We start from the raw sequence: 19,189 nt of genomic DNA on the forward strand, positions 1-19,189 counted from the left end.
GGGAAACAGAACTGGACGAAGTTCACGCGGACTGTTCAACATTATTGAAAACCATTTACTTTTGGACTGATGAATTTCAGCATGGTCGGACGAGCACCAAAAACGAAAGGCGCTCTGGCCGTCTAGTTGGGGTCACCACAAAGCGAACCACTGACAAAATCCATGATATGGTAAGGAAAAACTGCCGAATAAAAATTAGTAATAGTGCTGAGACCACAGGTATCTCAGATGAGCGAGTGCGTTAATATCCTGGACGGGAAATTGGCAATGAAAAAGCTGCATGCGAGATGGGTGCTACCATTGCTCACAATCGACGGAAAACGCATGCGGGACATTTCAACACAATGTCTGGTTATGTTTAATCATCGTCCGCAAGAAAGTTTGGACTGATTAGGGACTGTTCATGAAAACTGGATCCATCATAACAAAGCAGAGTCAAAACGGCAGTCAAAACAATGGACAAAGGCTGGTGAAATTTCACCGAAGAAGGAAAAGATCATTTCGTTAGCTGGTAAGGTTTTAATGGGATTCCCAACGAATATTCCTCGTAGATAACTTGGAAAAATATGGAACCATAACTGGATGCCATTATGTCTCAGTGTCAGATCGTTTGAAATTCGTGTTGGCTGAAAAAAGACCAAGTTTGGCACGAAAAATTGTTCTTTCATCTCCCACACCAGCGATATCGATGACGAGAGTGCAAGAATTGGCTTTGAAGTGGTTCCCCACCCACCCTCTTTACCAGACAGCTTCAGGTGACTTCATTCTGCTCCCTAACTTGAAACTCTGTCCCTCTGGGAAGAAATTTTCGTCAAATGAGGAAGTGGTAATGGGAGTGAACGAGTATTTTGCAGAGTTTGACAGAATCTATTTTTCTGAAAAAGCTGGAAGATCGCTGGACGAAGTGTATATCCCTCACAGAAAACTATGTCGAGAAATAAGGTGAATTGATTGCGAAACAAACTTTTTTTCCCTTGCTTTTTTTTCAAGACTTATCAATCTACTCTCATGGGTCCGTGGTATTTCTACGTGTTGGTGCCACTTTAACGTCTGCCCATCGTGATGCTGTGGTATCTGGCACATTATGGATGTTCCTCAGACGATGGCGGCGATACAAACCTCTTCGTAATGACGATGCCCTCCGTCTTGTTCGGGCTGAAAGTTAACCGCAATTTTTTAGCCCACTCTCGAACTGATTTACCGTCATCTGAGTCCTCCTTGCTCCATAAGCGAATTTAAGCTCTTGGTGATTAAAGCGGCCATCAGCTTATAAGGCGAGCTTCACTTGTGGTGTTGTGGACGTATCTACAGCATACAGCGTATACCCGTCTGACAAGCAGGCGGCGATGACGCGACGTGACGATAATCCGCCGGCAACACAAACAAGGAAGGTACTTCCGTCCAAGTGGTTGCGCAGTAGTCTTACGTGTAGTATTGGGATTCGTGCATTAGCGACATATACCACACATATGTGTGTGCGGTGTCCGTTCTAAGAGTCGTCAGGCGCGTTTTCCCTCGTGTTTCAGCAGATACGCTCAAATTAGATTTTGCATTGTGTAACAAACAAACAGTGCTCGTCACATCTTTCATGTTCCGCCCAGTGTCGTTGGAAAGCGTCGGTTTGGTTCAAGTGGCTCTGAGCACTATGGGACTTAACATCGGAGGTCATCAGTCCCCTAGAACTTAGAACTACTTAAACCTAACTAACCTATGGACATCACACACATCCATGCCCGAGGCAGGATTCGAACCTGCGACCGTAGCAGTCTCGCGGTTCCGGACTGCAGCGCCTAGAACCGCACGGCCACCGCGGCCGGCCCGTCGGTTTGTCTTATGTTACAAATGTGCCCATTCGATGGAGTGGTACCAGATTAGTCTAGTACGATATGTTTATTGATGCGTATTTACAGGGACAGTAAAACTTGAAAAGCAACCAAAATTCCAGAAACGACAGCACTAGCCTGGCCCGTCACTGACTGCTACCGTCGAGCACGCAGGGTGACTGAGTCTCTGCTAGATTGCTGTTCAGTCTTCTGTTTTACTGTCTTTGTTATGCGTATCGGTAAAACGAATATCAGACTAGACTGATTTCAGGCCTCTCTACTGAATAGCTACGTAGAATTACGACTTAACAATCATTTCGTTTGCAATGGGAAACAAACCGCCGCTTTCTGTTGACACTGGACGTCTATGAAGTACGGATGAGCAGTAATTGCTACATTTTACCGAAGACAAATTTCAAATATCTGCTGAAACACCAGGGAAACGGCACCTAACGACTATTACAAGAGACACCCGATGTATATAGTATTTCTGTAGGCTTGACTGGCTCGATAATATCAGTGCTGATGCACGCCAAGGTTCATGCCTCGTGCCTGAATACAGGACTCGCTCCGAGGAAGTAGGTGAATGGACTGTGGTCATTACTAGCATCTGACAAGTTGAGAATTCGGGCTGGACGACAAGCGAGTCCGGTTGACAGAGGTGGTTAAGTAAGCGGACGCGGTTAGAGGGTTCTCCGGTACTTTCACCATCGAATTAGTTCGATGTACGATTGCGGCTGGACTCGGTCTTTCCTTCGAAATTTCAAAACTTATACAACAGTCTTTCGAGCCACATGAAGTCGAATGCTCTGCTGACATCGTGCAGCAGGGTTCCTAAAAACTCGAATTGGTGAATACTTCCACAGCATCCTGCACCAAGTGCTGTTGGTGGAATGTAGAAGGCCCTTTCAGCTTCAGCACTGTGTAGCAGACGTCGGAGGATGAGACAATCAAACACCTCGGATACTCCGTGATTAAGTTTGTCGGTAGACAGCTTCGCGGGGCTGTTTCATAGGCCTGAGATTGGCCACAATCTCCGGATGCTTCCATACAGCGGGAAGTTACCAGTCCTCATCACTGCCTTGAAAATGGCCGCCAAGTGGTCAACAGTCGTCGGCGGCAGGTGTAGAATCAGGCCACTGGAGATTTTTCCATCCCTCCAACCTTTCTTCGTGCTAGCTGGTGATGTCGACAATGGACCTCTTCAGTAGTAATCGGTCGTACATCTTCTTTAGCTACGTGTTGTTCCAGGAATCTTTCCGGCGTTTCTTGAGGCGTATCAGTGTGTATTAGTCCCGTTGGCTCGTCTATTGGTCAGAAATTGTTCAAAAAGACGTCTGCCAACGCATCAGCTTTGCACTAGGCTCGCTTACTACCTCTCTTATTTCCCTCTCGAACTGGAGGAATCCTTTATTTTCTTTATTTGTAGAGGAAGCGTCCTGTCTCCTTCCGAGTGGACCCATCGCCGAGTTAGAGAGTGGGGACTTTGTTGATCAATATTGGTTCCTGTCGTCGTCGATCTCCTTGTGTTTATCTAGCCGCATTCGGGTGAACAAACGCGTAGTTGCAGGATTTATAGTAAGATGAAATTTCTTACAAATCCTGTTCTTTTCCGTAATTGTAGCACGCAGAGGGAGGGGACAGTCGACGAGTATGTGACCTATCTTAAACTACCTCAAGAATTTGCACTCAATTCGGTAGTGGAACGTACCAGTCACACATACTCGGGTATAGAGACGTACAGTTTTTCCTAATTTTATTTATCAGGTATATTAAATTCAAATTGCTCTGAGCACTATGGGACTTAACATCTAAGGTCATCAGTTCCCTAGAACTTAGAACTATTTAAACCTAACCGACCTAAGGACATCACACATATCCATGCCCGAGGCGCCTAGAACCGCTCGGCCATTTATCAGATACAACTAAGGAAAATGGCCAGCTTAGAAATTTGTATAGCAACAATAGAGGCTACCAAATATGAATAACAGTATTTTTTAAAGCACGTACAACTTAAACATGAAGTTAGATAACAATTCGTCGGTAGATGTAACGTTTTCCAACAGCTTTGACAGAGTAACCCCCGCGCCTGGCATACCGAATAGGCTCCCTTCTCAAACAGATCTCATTTATTATACAGAGGAAGTCGCACTCTTCATTATCTAAAGCAAACTTAAAAGGCAGTTATAATAAATTTCATATAAGAAAATAAGCAAATTTTTCAATCTAAAATAAACAAACGCTTTACACAAAAGCCCCTTCGTGAAAGAAACATTTTAAGTTATATAATTAAAAACGCTGCCAGAACAGATCTTAAATCGGAGGGCAATCATTCGATAAAAAATTAACCCTTGACTGCAGATTAAATAAAGAAGGTTTTACCAATACTCGGCTGAAAAACAAACTTTACATAATATGATTCTACGGACTAGCCTAAATCTCTCTCTCTCCCTCTCTCTCTCCCTCTCTCTCTCCCTCTCTCTCTCTCTCTCTCTACATTAACAAGGTCAAAAAGGAAATATATGTTTAGAGCTTTGTCGTTGTTTAAGATTAGATCTCAACAACGGAAAAAACTGTAAAAATATATTTTCTTTTTAAAGCAATTTCAAATACTTAAAAACATCTAGCAAGAGTATATAATTTTAAAAGCACTGCAATAATAATCACCAAAATGAGTAATGAAAATGCTTAACGGCTCTCGGCTAAAATTAAATACTGCAGAGATCGGTGAATAGACTGACAACACATTTTACCACTTGAATCCAAAACGTTACTAAACCGCATCAAAGTACAAAACAAGGCTAATCAGCGGCGTATGTTAATAACAGACGCTGGCAAGTGCTTGGGTATTAAACTGTAAAACTCATCGTTTATTGATTTACGTTATTCCTTCTTTTCACAGTATGAAAATCTACGAAAAATACGGCGAAATCTAACCAAATTAGCACCTGGTACATGATGTTCTAGTTGCGACAGCACATTTAACGATACTGAAACACCTCGTAATCTCAACAGAAAACTAGCCGGCCCGCCAAGCGTAACACTTTCACACGAAAGCTCGGTTTACATTCAAGACGTAACTTGAAAGTCCACTCCACAGGTGACCCTATGAGCCTATATTATGAATGATAACACCGAGTTTCCATTCAAGGTAACCTTGTTCCGACCATGCGGCATCAACTGCACATGAGAACAGCTCCCCTGCGGCCCCACAAACACACTGACTGTTCCATTCGCTGGAGGTGACAAGACTTTATAGCCTCATACAGCAGCTCGACTCCTCTGTCGCCTAGCGACACGCCGACGTAAGCGAAGGCTAGAGACGCGGCCTCTGTATCATTGCATGTCGATAGCGGCCCATTGTGCCATGTCGGGCGTATTGAAGCCGGGTACGCCCCATGGCCGTCATCGGCCAACCGATGTTTGTTTGTCCTCTGAATGTGTCGACGGCGATAACGTTTGCATCAACAGTCGTCAGGGCTAATTAGTTCAGTTGGTGTGTCGTCGGGTGCACTGTATTTAACAAGCAGTACCATCTTCAGCCGCGAGGCAATCAGTTCGGTAGCACCAACAGTTGGCGACTTCTGCACTAACGACTGGCTTCAAGAGTGTTTCGCTCATGAGACACGCGTCGATGTCTTCTTCGTGAGTTAATTGTCTGAACTCTCCTCGCTGTGTGTGGATTCCGTTGCGTTGCACAGACGCACCGGCGCACGCGCACACGTACACGCACACATCCTGAGATCTCATCTTTCAACGTCCGTGGTGTGATTGACTGGATTGCTCATGGTGGCTGGAAGTCTGTCAGTACTTCAGCTGCGATGAATGATCCTCCATTTTTCTCCGGTCCGCCTACATGCTTCCCTCACAGCGTCAGTGTTAGCAACACCATACAATTTCACTGTGGGCAGTGATCTTAATGCCTACTCACCAGTGTACGTAAACTACATGTAAATCATATATCACTTTTCACACAATGACGGATAAAAATCGCAACACCATGAAGAAGTTGTGACACATAAACGAAAGTGTAGACCTGTTTCTACACTACGTGATCAAAAGTATCCGGGCACCTGGTTAAAAGTTCGTGGTGCCCTCCATCGCTAATGTTGGAATTCAGTTTGGCGTTGGCCACCCATAGCCTTGATGACAGCTTCCACTCTCGCAGGCATACGTTCTATTAGGTGCTGGAAGGTTTCTTAGGAAATGGCAGCCCATTCTTCACGTAGTGCTGCACTGAGGAGAGGTATCGATGTCGGTCGGTGACACCTGGCACGAAGTCCGCCTTCCGAAATATCCCAAAGGCGTTCTATAGGATTCAGTTCAGGACTCTGTGCAGGCCAGTCCATTGCAGGGGTGTTACTGTTGTATAACCACTCCTCCACAGGCCGTTCATTATGAACAGGTGCTCGATAGTGTTTCTCTTCAACAGTGAGAAGCAAGAAGTTGCTTAAAAGAATGAGATTTTCACTCTGCAGCGGAGTGTGTGCTGATATGAAACTTCGTGGCAGATTAAAACTGTGTGCCGGACCTAGACTGGAACTCGGGACCTTTGCCTTAGAGCACTTGCCCGCGAAAGCAAAGGTCCCGAGTTCCAGTCTCGGTCCGACATACAGTTTTAAAATGCCAGGAAGTTTCAGTTGCTTAAAACATCAATGTAGGCCTGTGCAGTGATAAGCCACCCAAAGTAATAAGGGTTGCAAGTCTCCTCCATGAAAAACACGTCCACACCGTAACACCACCGCCTCAAAATTTTACTGTTGGTACTACACACACTAGCAGATGACGTTCACCGGGCATTCGCCATACCCACACACTGCCATCGGATCGCCACATTGTGTACTGTGAATTGTCACTTCACACAACGTTTTGCCACTGTTCAATCGTCCAATGTTTAAGCTCCTAAGTGAGGCGTCGTCTGCCATTTACCGGCGTGATGTGTGGCTTATGATCAGCCGCTCGACCATGAAATCCACGTTTTCTCATTTCCCGCCTAACTGTTACACTACTTTCAGTGGATCCTGATGCAGTTTGAAATTCCTGTGTGATGGTCTGGATAGTTATCTGTCTATTACACATTACGACCCTACTCCACTATCGGCGGTCTCTGTCAGTCAACAGACGAGGGCGGCCTGTACGCTTTTGTGCTGCACGTGCCCTTCACGTTTCCGCTTCACTATCACATCGCAAACAGTGAACCTAGGGATGTTTAGGCGTGTGGAAATCTTGCGTACAGACGTATGACGCAAGTGACACCCAATCACCTGACCACGTTCGAAGACAGTGAGTTCCGCGGAGCGCTACATTCTGCTTTCTCACGATGTCTAATGACTGCTGAGGTCGCTCATATGGAGTACCTGCCAGTAGGTGGCAGCACAATGCACCTAGTATGAAAACGTACGTTTTTGGGGGTGTCTGGATATTTTTGATCACATAATGTACATCTGAAAGACTTTGTCTACTCAAATTTCGTGCCAGACGCATAACATCTGCGCAAGTAGCACCACTATCAGGATACAATTCACGTTGCTTTTAGCACTCGCTACAATGGTCGTGAGCATTAACTACCTTTGAGTTTGAAAGGTTGGGAGTTGAAGTTAGTCAAGAATGCCTTTAAGATGAGAAAGGCGGCGTTATCAACACTTCACTGAGTTTGAACCAGGTCGTGATATAGGCCTATACGAGAAGCTGGATGTTCCTTCTGCGGTACTGCAGAAATATTTCGTAACAATGTAGCCGCTGTATGTGACTGCTGGCAGAGATGGTCACGAGAGTGTATGGTTGCAGGAAAACCGGGCTGCGGATTGCTACGTGGCACTAACGAGAGGGAAGACCATTGTGTTCGGCGTGTGGCTGTGTCGCATCGTGCTGCATCTGCTGTAGCAATTTCAGCAGCAGTTGGCACCACAGCGACACAAAGATCTGTTGTAAATCGAGATAGACGCCCTGTAGAGTTCATTGCACTGCCCCAAAACACCAAAAATTGCGACCTCAGTGGTATCAAGTGAGAGCTAGACACGCTCGTCCTACACCTGGAGTTATGGCTTGGGGTGCGATTACGTATAACGATAGGAGCACCCTGACTGCAAGTCTGTACATAAGTCAGGTAAGTCGACCTGTTGTGCTGCCATTCATGAACAACATTCCAGAGGGGGTTTGCAACAGGATAACGCCCGACCACATACCGCTGTTGTAATCCAGAATGCTCTACAGAGTGTCGACGTGTCGTCTTGATTTTTCGTCACCTGATCTGTCTTCAACCGAGCACATATAGTACATCATCGGACGACGGTTCCAGCGTCAGCCTATAGCAGAATTAAATGTCCCTTTATTCACCGACCAAGTGCAACAGGCACAGATCATCATCCCATCAACTGACATCTGGCACCTGTAGCCCAGTGTACGCACGTTTGCATACTTACATTCAACATTCTGGCGGTTACACAGGTTAGTGTCATTTCACATTTGCAATGGCTTATCTCGCATTTTTATTAACTGTAATCTTGCAGTATGAATCACTTAAATATGTTGCCTAGACAAATGTGTTCCCGAAATTTCATTACTCTACACCAATTTCTTTAGGTGTTCCGATATTTTTCCCGTAATTACCACGTAATCAGCAACATCAATTTATAATTAATTTACCTAATTCATTCATTATTTTCTCTGCGTCATATAAGTATTCTGATGCACAGAACTATGACTTACATATGCTGATTTTTACGGGCAGTGTACGTTTTCACGCAGGAAGTCAATTTTTAATGCTGCTGGACACCAGCCGCACCAGATCTCCGTCGCTTACTCCCTTTGCTGCATTATTCTTTCCCTAAAGTTAGCAGAATTCGATGATATCACATGGAACGTAACGCTGGCACTTTGCAGCGCGTTGCCGTGTCACTGGGCGACGCATGCGTTGTAGCCATGACTTCTGCGTCCCATTAGCGTGAATAATTACTGCAGAAGATATGGCATACCTTGCTGATTAGTCCAACTAAATGAACGAAAGTGATACCCTCGTTGTTTGGCTGTTGGATCAAAACACGATGCTGGCAACGTGCAAGGGCTATAAAACCTTTGTATGATTAAATACATTCTTTGTCAGAATTACTGTTTGAAAAACTATGTGATATGGTGCCAACTTTTGTTGGCTCGTTGCAAACATTCGTCTCTGACAAAGCCTGAAATTAACTACCGCTCCCTGCCAAGCAGATGGCTTTTGTAAATTCCAATTGCCACGCATTTCTTTCAGTATAACTGTAGTGAGCAGCTGTTTCAACAGCGCTCAGGCAGAAGTGGTACAGTAGAGAATAATGACGCTTGTTACGCTGCTAGTTCTATTTTTCGCTGACTACCAGACAGCAGAATGTAGTACAGTGTGTCATAATAACCGAGCAACTTGATACCTAACTATATTTCCTTATAGTAATTTATAATTCCGGATCCAGAAAGGAATATTGGTTGCTCATTCATCATGATTTATCTTTCACTCCGACAATGAGCGGGAGCATCAATCCTCCAAAACTAATTTCAGAAATCACATCAACTATGAAATAAGCTGTTCTTTATACGTTATGTATTCCTTATGCATTATGTAGTGGCACAGAAGTTGAGCTGCATCGCAGAGTTCCTTGTCGCTTACGAGATGTAAAGTAATAGTACGTAATAAATCCAAAGAGTGCTAAGGCGATTATCAGTGCCCTCTGTAAGTTCCCATGTTCTTCATACAAGGTGACCATTATTGCATCAAGACCCTATTGGCCAATTTCGGCCTTTGATCATTTTCAGGTGTAGTTGTGTCGGTGAACTGTGTGTCATGACATGTTGCAAAATATGTTCTAGTACGCTGAATATGATTTAGAAGGTTATGCAGATATCTAACGGCTGTGTTTGGGAACAGGTCCTATTCCCACGTGGCATTAAGTAGTTCTGAAGCACCTTCATTTAACAGTGGCCACAGTTCTAGACTGACCGATATTGTAATACATGTTGCAATAAAGGCCATCTTGTATAAATAATTTGACAGCCTAGAGTGGACATTTAAAATGGTTTCAGCACAGTCTAATATACACAGTAGCGACGCTGACTTTTGTTACACACTGTGACAGCAGCGCTCCAAGTGCACTGAAGACTACATTTCTTAATAATATATCTGTTGAGTGCGAATATTATTCTTTATATCTGTCTGTAAAACACTTTCACAATAGCGATCATTTAGTACTACAAGAGTCGGCATTGACTAAAAATGACATTAAATTTTTCTCTCTTTAGTTTGCTAAGGACCCTGGAAGGTATAAACGGTACGTTACAGGGTAGTTCACTTACGATTCTCTTGCAGCCTAAAAACATTTACTGAAGAATGTCGCTTTCCTTTAAAAACAAAAAATAGCTAGTTCACAGCAAAACACCTGACCTTCTGGAGAAAGACTGGAGAAAGACGTTGTATTATATATCTACTCAACAACATGAAGTCTTCTTCACTAAGCTTGTAGTTAAATCAGTGACGTTAGAACGTAGGACATTTGTATGAAATACATTACTTATATTATTTAACGTACCAAACAAGCCATCACAAGTTGAAGGAAAAACCACGCAGACGTGATAATAAAATTTCAAATTCAGTAAAACTGTTTCCCCACATCTGAGAAACCAGTTCCTAAATTGTTGCTACATTTGAGCAACAAACTGTAAGAATCTTCAACATATTGTCTTTTGAAGCGAAGATAATTCCATTTACAAAAATAGTTGTGTATTAGAAACTCGAGTGAAGTATAAAAATGTGCGAATTATTAGACTCCATACAAAATTATTAAGTATCAAGGAAAATGCCTGTCATATTGACAACGGACAACAATAGAAACACGTTTCCTATGCATGAAATATGTATTTATATTCTCTTGCTTTCAGCGGATTAAGTTGCAGTTATAAGCATATTTCTTCGTGTTTAGCTGTAGCTTATGTTACTGAATCAATGAATTTAGGCTGTATTTTTTTTTTTACACTTCATGATCATTCATGTCCCTTGATATTTTACCAGCGCTTGTAACGCAAAACTAGTTAAACAGAAAAATAATTATAAACAAATATTTATCTTGCGGCTGCTTTCTTTCCGCTTGGAGCGCTAGTAGGAGAGCGACGGGCGTGTTGTAACAGTTTTCATGAAAACTAATATATCTTGCGATTCATTGATTAAATTGCTACTAAATAATGATGGATGGATGCTGTAACTCTTCCTCTACCAAATCAAGTAAAAATAATACCATGACTATTGGTCATTATTTTACTATCAGTTATTTGCTACAAGAAGTGCGGCGTTACAACTTACCTCGTGCTTGGGTCAAGTTGTAACGTCTACCGGGGCAAGTAGTAACGACAAAAGAAAAGAAAACAACAATAATACCTCTAATCCTTTATTCTTTGTTTATTGTTAACAAAACTGACGTCTTTCTAAAGTAGATATTATGTAATTCTTATCAAAAATCAACTTAAATACACTTTTTAAGTAATCAACACCTAAAAATTAAGTAATTAGCAGTTTTATTTAGTTAAACACTACTTATAATCATCATGGCACTTTTCAATCACAGTAAGTAATTAAATTATTTATATCTAAGGTATGTTTCATAATTGTCTCTTTTAATATCTATCTAACAAAGTACTGCACTTATTTACGAATCAACATTTGGTGGGCTTCATTATAATTAAATTCAGTCTTCATCTGAGCTACAGTTAATACAAATAAAAGGTATAGTGTCTCCTGTAACACATCCTACATGTCGCCACATCTTACAAATGTAACACTCCACTCAATTTTCTTTCTTTGAATCTGTGTAGGCGTCACCACATACCAGACAATACCACTCTTCTGATTCAGATTCTGAATCTGAACATAAAATCCTTTTCTTAGCTCTGTCTACTCCGGTTTTACGTTTTGTTGATTTACCTTTGCCTTTCCCCTTCCTCTTTCCTTTACCTTTTCCTTTAATTTTGTTTTTTTCTTCATCTTTTCCTCATATTCCTTTTGTAAAACTTCTATTTCAGGAGTGTCCGTCAATACTCTAGAGTTTCTTTTGCGTCTGCTATTTGTATTAGTTTTTCTTGATGACACCTTTGGTAGAGGTCTGATCTTCGATGGCGAAAAAGGTCTCTGTAGACTGGAGCAACTCGGAGTTGGTTTATAATTTCCGTGGTGCTGATATGTAATTCAGGGGCAGAATGTAATAGTACTGGATTTACAAGATTCAATGATAAATTTTCTGTGACATTTACGATATCTGGCTCTTGTGTAGGACCTCGACAATCAGTAAGATAAGAAGGCGCAAAGTCGAAGTCTTGGAAAATATCAGCATTCAAAGGCTACACACCAGAAGCTTTAAATCCACTCATAATATTAGCAGGGTTTAAGGTAAGCGGTAACGACTCTTTCACAATACGTGGGATGTCATATTGACATCGTTTTCCCCGGATTGTTGTGCATCCAACTGATATTTTTAGAGAAGTCGATGATATATTGCAAAGTATGAATCAACGTTAGTCTTATTGAACGACGTCGCTCGACTTAAAGACGTCGCTTCTGGTGTCCTTAAAGATAACTGTGGATTTCTGCGCATAGAATTTTGGAACCAGTCAGTGCCAGCCATGTTATTTTGATGCCAAGAAGGAGGAATGTTTTTAGTATTAAGCTGCACACCGCATTGGTAAGTTAGTTTCCTTATTTCTATGGAAAGTAGTCCAAAATATATTTCGGCGCACTTGAGTAGGTAGGAAGCCATCTTACCCTCTTCTTCTGCAGTAAATACTTGTCTAGTCTTAACATAACCAACTCTTAAACATTAATTATTCTTCTTTGTCTTTATGTATCTATATAAAGAGACGTGACATAATCCGAAAGTCTGACTAGCTTTCCGAATACTGCACTTTTTTCTACAACTACAGTTGCCGCTAACTCGTACACTTCTTGGCTTTGTGTTGCCCGCTCTGACTTTCTTTCATACACCCTCATTCTAGAAGAAAGGAAAAAAAACAGTAGGTATCCACATCATAACGTGAGGCATGTTGTAACACGTTACAACAAGCCCCGGGATTTTGTTACAACTAACTCCATGCTATGATTTTTACCATTTATGAAGATAACTATTTAAACAATTTAGCAATCTGAAAAACTGTTAAAGATTATCAGAGGTGGATAAATTTGAATGTAAATAAGATATAGAAAGTTTGCAATTAATCGATAATAATAACACAAACCAAAATGTTACGGCAGTACAATTTGATATTACCTGACAAAGGTGAAGCGCGTGCACACATCCCCTCACTGCGCCGGCCGGCGGGACACTGGTTATGGTAACATAATGCGGTGCGGTTTATAGGTCAAACCGAGTCAAAGAAATACGCCAATAAAGTTTGAGATCATAGTGAAAAGAGCCTGTTACTACTTACCCCTGTTACAACAAGCCCCTCGCTCCCCTATCGTTCCAACTCTCAGACGGTAACAATTTTCACAGCAGTTAATGTTGCAACTGTAGAATGGGCGATTTCATGCTGATGTTACAAACTTTCAGGTATCATACACAAAGAGAAATGTATCAATTTGAGGCAAGGGGCCCAGGTCTGGAACCAACCGAATCGAAGTTAATAAATGAAAATACAGCGGACTTCTCATTCTGCAAGCTCTTTGCTTTCCTAAACAAGAAAAAAATGGGTAGCAAACATGATCTCTAAATTCATACCTTAAGAGCTATGAGATCTTGGTCAGTAGAAAAGATGTATTTCATAGTAGCAAAGATGAATAAATGCTCATAGAAATGCTAGGAGAAATATCTATTTTGTAACTTAATCTATAATTAATTATCAGAATTCGTACATTTCAACTTACCTAAAAACAGACTTTTGGACACATTTATCAGTCATCTGATGTATTTAATGGGGCTTGTGTACTCTACGTGTCATATCAAAAACGGAAAACCAATTACATCAGTTGTAATTCACTTTTTCACTGACGATTCTCGAGCATTCTGATGTAAACACCATTGATTTGCAGTCATTTTGATACTATGAAATTATCACACAGAACTTTAACTTGAAATTTCGTTTTGGCATTTTTTCCTGTACCATAATTAATGTCAGGAATAAAATCCAACTTGAAATCAATAAATAATTAATGATTTTGCGATAGGTATTGTTATTGTAACTTCATAAGCAAATTTCCACACAATAGACAAAAGAACAATATTTATAAATAGATTCAGAATGGTCTTTCAAACCATACTAACAGTTTGTTGTAAGTCATTAACTTTTCATTAATAATCAGTAAATGGAATTCTTTTTGACAATAGGCCAAAGAATATACATTGTTAAGATACAGTATACAGGGTTATTCACGATGATATGCAAATATTTTAATGTGTTATTCTACAAGCAAAACTAAAGAAAAAATTTCATATAAACATAGGTCCGCAAATGCTCAGTTATGGAGTTACGGCTAATAAAAGATTTTGCCTTAAATTTAGCAGTTTAGCTAATATGAAACCATTGCAAAACTGCATGAGATTAAAGTAAAGCACGATTTCCATTTATTTTGTTGTTATTGGTCTGCAGTAGTCTTCCAGAACACCCAGAGAAGCAAAGATTATTATACAACTAGATTTGTAGTCAAAAATGGTGCTGGCTGAGCGCTGCTGCCAGCGCTAGAAGCAGTTTTGAAGCAAGCGTTTTCTTCGACGTCCGCTCGAAGCGTACGATTATATAAATAACGAGGTGTCTACACGGAGAAATTTGTTCGATCGTTGTCCTTCTTCCAGTAATGTGCTACTCTCCGCTGTGAATCTGTTCACGTCAGCTTAAGCCTCGGATGACGTTAATAATGGCTAACATTATTGGGATTCACTCGAATTAAACATTGCATATAACTGGTGAAACTGTGTAAACGTGAACTTATTTGGATAATGAGTTTATCTGGAAAATCAGTGTTTCGCATCCGTGTTCTGCTTTGTGTGCCGCCGGCAATATTATTAGAAAACCGCGTGGCAACTGTCAGAGATTATTCACCATCTTTAAGGCGAGAAACTTACTCCTTATTAATGGGAACAAACAGCGAAAGGCAAGCTGTAATGATTTTCATAGTTGTTTTTGTGCGTTTCAACATTGAGCACATTATACTGTATCATTGAAAGACAGTAGACGTTAGTTTGTCGTCGCAGTTCCTTATTCCTTTGCATTATTCTTCGAGAGTGAGAACATTTCATTTCAGTTTAGGCGAGCTGAGAAGTGAAGCAGTGTGGAATGAAGACTATGGACAGCACATTCTCCACCACTTACTGGCTGTTCAGATAAATAGTTTTCGGGTCCTTCTAAAATGCTATGGTATCTAATAATCGCACAAGGCTATCGAACACTTTAACTCATAAATTACAGAACAAACAAAGTTCAAAATATTTTACCTGCCAGGGTCGTTTCTGGGTCAGGATCCCTTACAGCTTAATCCACCAAATTTTTTTTATAATTTCTGTTTAAAATAAGCTATAAATTGCCTTGTCTGTTTTTTACTAGTTGCATGTACGTCACGGAGATCTGCCAAGAGCTGACAGCTGTACTTGGAGTGGCACGGTTTTGTCAAGTTACCGGTTACAGTACCCAGGTGGTTCCGACAGTCCACCGCAACAAGCATCATAAAGCTATCTGACAACTCCTGCGATGGTCATAATTTGATCATTAAATCAATGAATGAATATTCAATGTTATGTATGTCTTTCAAAAATTTGTTCAGTGTTTTCTTGGTCATTCCGAATCAAGTTCATTTTCTTGGAACGAGTTAGTCATTTATTACGTTCCTTACCGTTTTTATGGTACCGTTGATAGAAATAATCATTGTGAAATGTTTTACAACAAATATTTGAGATTCATTGAATATAATGTTATTATATTTTATTAAATCCAAAGATACTTTCATTTTCATAGAAAACTTAGCCCTAGAGCGTGTGCAAATACTGTACGATCACTCGCTATGAATTACGTTACAGATTTTTAGTTGTCGTAATGATGATAAGCAATGGAAGTGTGTTTTATCAGACAACGGATTTACAAGCATATCATTGGTACTGTACGTCTGATTTTTGCATAATGTAGTCCAGAAGATTTCTGCAATTTCAGCACCAGCCGTGTGATGTATCTTCATGTTCTCGCCTCCTGCGTCCTCTTCTTCATCACTTTCATCACAACTTTTCTGTACAGTTTTGATCATCACTTCGTCTGTTAAAGTTTGGTCATAAATACTTTACGCCGCAGCAATGGCTACTTGCTAAGAACCTCCATTCAGCATATCTCTAACTTCGAGTTTCTGCTGGAAGTCACGTGTTTAATTTTGGGATCCTTAATATTGGACAGGATAGAGTAGCATGGAGAGCTGCATCAAACCAGTCTCAGGACTGAAGACCACAACAACAACAACAATATTGAACCGTAAAGGAAACCACAACTTAAAACATATATAGCATTATTTGATCTTGTAATTAACTAACAACATTATTGCACCTGAGAATTCATCATTTTATGCGTCACTTCTCCATGAGCGACTAGAGACTAGACATGGGGCGGATTACAGAGTGACTGGACTCTGAGGGCCGGTAGCAACAGTTTAGTGTAATCCGTATGTAGCAACAGTTTAGTGTATTTCAGTTGTACCTATTATGCAATTTTCATCAAATGCTTGGATATATACGAAAAAGTTATTTAGTTTTGATAAGTTTAAAAAGTAACAAGTGTTGTTTGGTTTTAACATACTTCGACTTTACGAATACACAAAAAACCATTTTAGTTTTTCACGGATCAGAAAGAACTATAAACTGCAACGACCCTATCCATTCTCCTCCTCCTGACGGACCACCCTCATTCCCGCAGGAGTTAGGACAGACAAAAGAACCACGCATATATGTGTTTGTGTATATCTTCATTTCTGTGAGTGTGATGGCAGTTAAAATCTCACCTGAAAAATTACAGAAAAATCAGCAGAAACAGCACAGTATGAAGAAATCGTTACAGCTAAAATATTCTAAAGTAAAAACTAAAGAACTGAGGGAACAATTTGGATAATTTTCTCAAGCTATAAGAACTTCTTACTTGAAATGAAAATACTAATCCATATATTATAATGACAGTACCGTGTTTTATACACTTATTTCACAAGAACATAAAACTCACAGAAAAACAAAAACTGTACTATCTTTACAAACGTTTTAAAAGGTCATTAAACTCAAGTGACCTAAAGTGAGGCTGGTCCCGGCGGAGGTTCGAGACATCCCTCGGGCATGGGTGTGTGTGTGTTTGGCCTTAGGATAATTTAGGTTAAGTAATGTGTAAGTTTAGGGACTGATGACCTCAGCAGTTAAGTCCCATAACTTTTCACACACATTTGAACATTTTTGACCTAAACTGGTACGGGAAGGTGGTCTGTGCTGTTGCAAGGACCGCTGACATTATCAGCAACCACCAGTATCCGTAATGCAAATCCATTCTCTCTGTTCCATAAATGCTGGTCTGTAAGTCCTTCCTTCAGATTAATAATTCCTAACAATTTTCTTCAGCGAAATCGTCCTCCAATATGCACTAAGCTAAATTTTCTGCTAGCTTACTCCATGTTGAACAGTCTAAAACTCTGCGCTCTACAAATGAGCCAAAGATAAACAAATTGAGAGATATTACTGTCAATGCCGTAAGTCTACTATTTCACAGTTGTTACACGCGACCTCTTCTCTCGCGTAGCACAAAATTTCCACTTATTCTGAAACTATCCGCAAATAAACGGGCAGTCTACCTATATATCTCCACCGTAAGGAGTTACAAAACTGCTAACACTTTCACCGAAATCGGGTGGATAATTATACAGTAAATTCTAAGTGGTTAAAAGTAGACATTGACGTTGCTATAGTCTTACACTTGAATATGGAATCCTTGCAAATCTTACTCAGTTGGAGATATTTTCTTCCATTCTAGAGAATCGGTCATCTATTGCTTCGCTCAGCAATTTCCCAGTACATGTTTGTAATTTTGATTACTCATTGAGATTAAAGACGTCAAAAACTTGCACGTTAAATACTTTTATGATTTTTCACTTGGCCCAAAGCCTATCATAAAAACGGTGGCGATAGTTTAACGACATCTGTGGCGACTAAGGAAGTGCAAAGAAGTATTGATATCCATCATTGATTCCGTCACTCGGATTTCGCATTATTTAAATTAACACATGTACTTTTAGCTGGTCAGAGGACTCTCAACCTCGTGCTTTTACTACAAATTATGCGTGAAAAATTCTTTATAAATAGATTTTACGATATAGCATGTACATTTTAGGTGAATGAGTGGCGTAAGATTGTAAAATAAATAAACAGACGCTATTTGCAAGTGCAGGAGCTATTATTGTTCTCCTTTCCCGTTTGTTACAAATAAGAGATATTTTTTGTCGTGCTCTGTTATCTTCACTTGAATTTTTAAACAAGCCGGTTTTATAATTTTGCAACTAGACAATAAGCAAAAACTCTTTGAGTGCAAGCATGAATTCTCCCAAATCGATAATTTTCGTAGATGTATTGAATTTAGTATCCTAGAAAGAAGACAATGTGCGAAACGATCCTTGAGTGGATTGTCATAAGTATGTAGGAATCGCCTGAAGGCACAACGAAATCGCACAGTGGACGTTGGAGTTTATTCTGTGAAGAATTTTATTTACGATGTGTTTATTCTTTGGTTTTGCTCTAGCGCTGTGCCAGCTCATTTTAGATATCTTAGCTTTGGTATTGTTCCCGTTTCCAACGTGATGCAAAAATAAAGTTTTATTCTTGATCGCATTACTCTCTCTCGAAAGTAATTATTCATTAGCCTCAATGGCTTTAGTGGTGACCCCAAACACTGAACATAAAGAAAATTACGATGAACAAACAAGAGAATTCTGCGACTTCTGAAAGTTCAGGAGTAATGAAGAGATGGAGCTGGTGAACCTTCAAGAACAGATACAAGACCAACTTGAAGCACTAAAGTTAGCATTGTTGTTGTTGTTGTGGTCTTCAGTCCTGAGACTGGTTTGATGCAGCTCTCCGTGCTACTCTATCCTGTGCAAGCTTTTTCATCTCCCAGTACCTACTGCAACCTACATCCTTCTGAATCTGCTTAGTGTATTCATCTCTTGGTCTCCCTCTACGATTTTTACCCTCCACGCTACCCTCCAATACTAAATTGGTGATCCCTTGATGCCTCAGAACATGTCCTACCAACCGATCCCTTCTTCTGGTCAAGTTGTGCCACAAACTTCTCTTCTCCCCAATCCTATTCAATACTTCCTCATTAGTTATGTGATCTACCCATCTAATCTTCAGCATTCT

Source organism: Schistocerca americana, chromosome 7, assembly GCF_021461395.2.
Source record: "Schistocerca americana isolate TAMUIC-IGC-003095 chromosome 7, iqSchAmer2.1, whole genome shotgun sequence".
Lineage (NCBI taxonomy): Eukaryota > Metazoa > Arthropoda > Insecta > Orthoptera > Acrididae > Schistocerca > Schistocerca americana.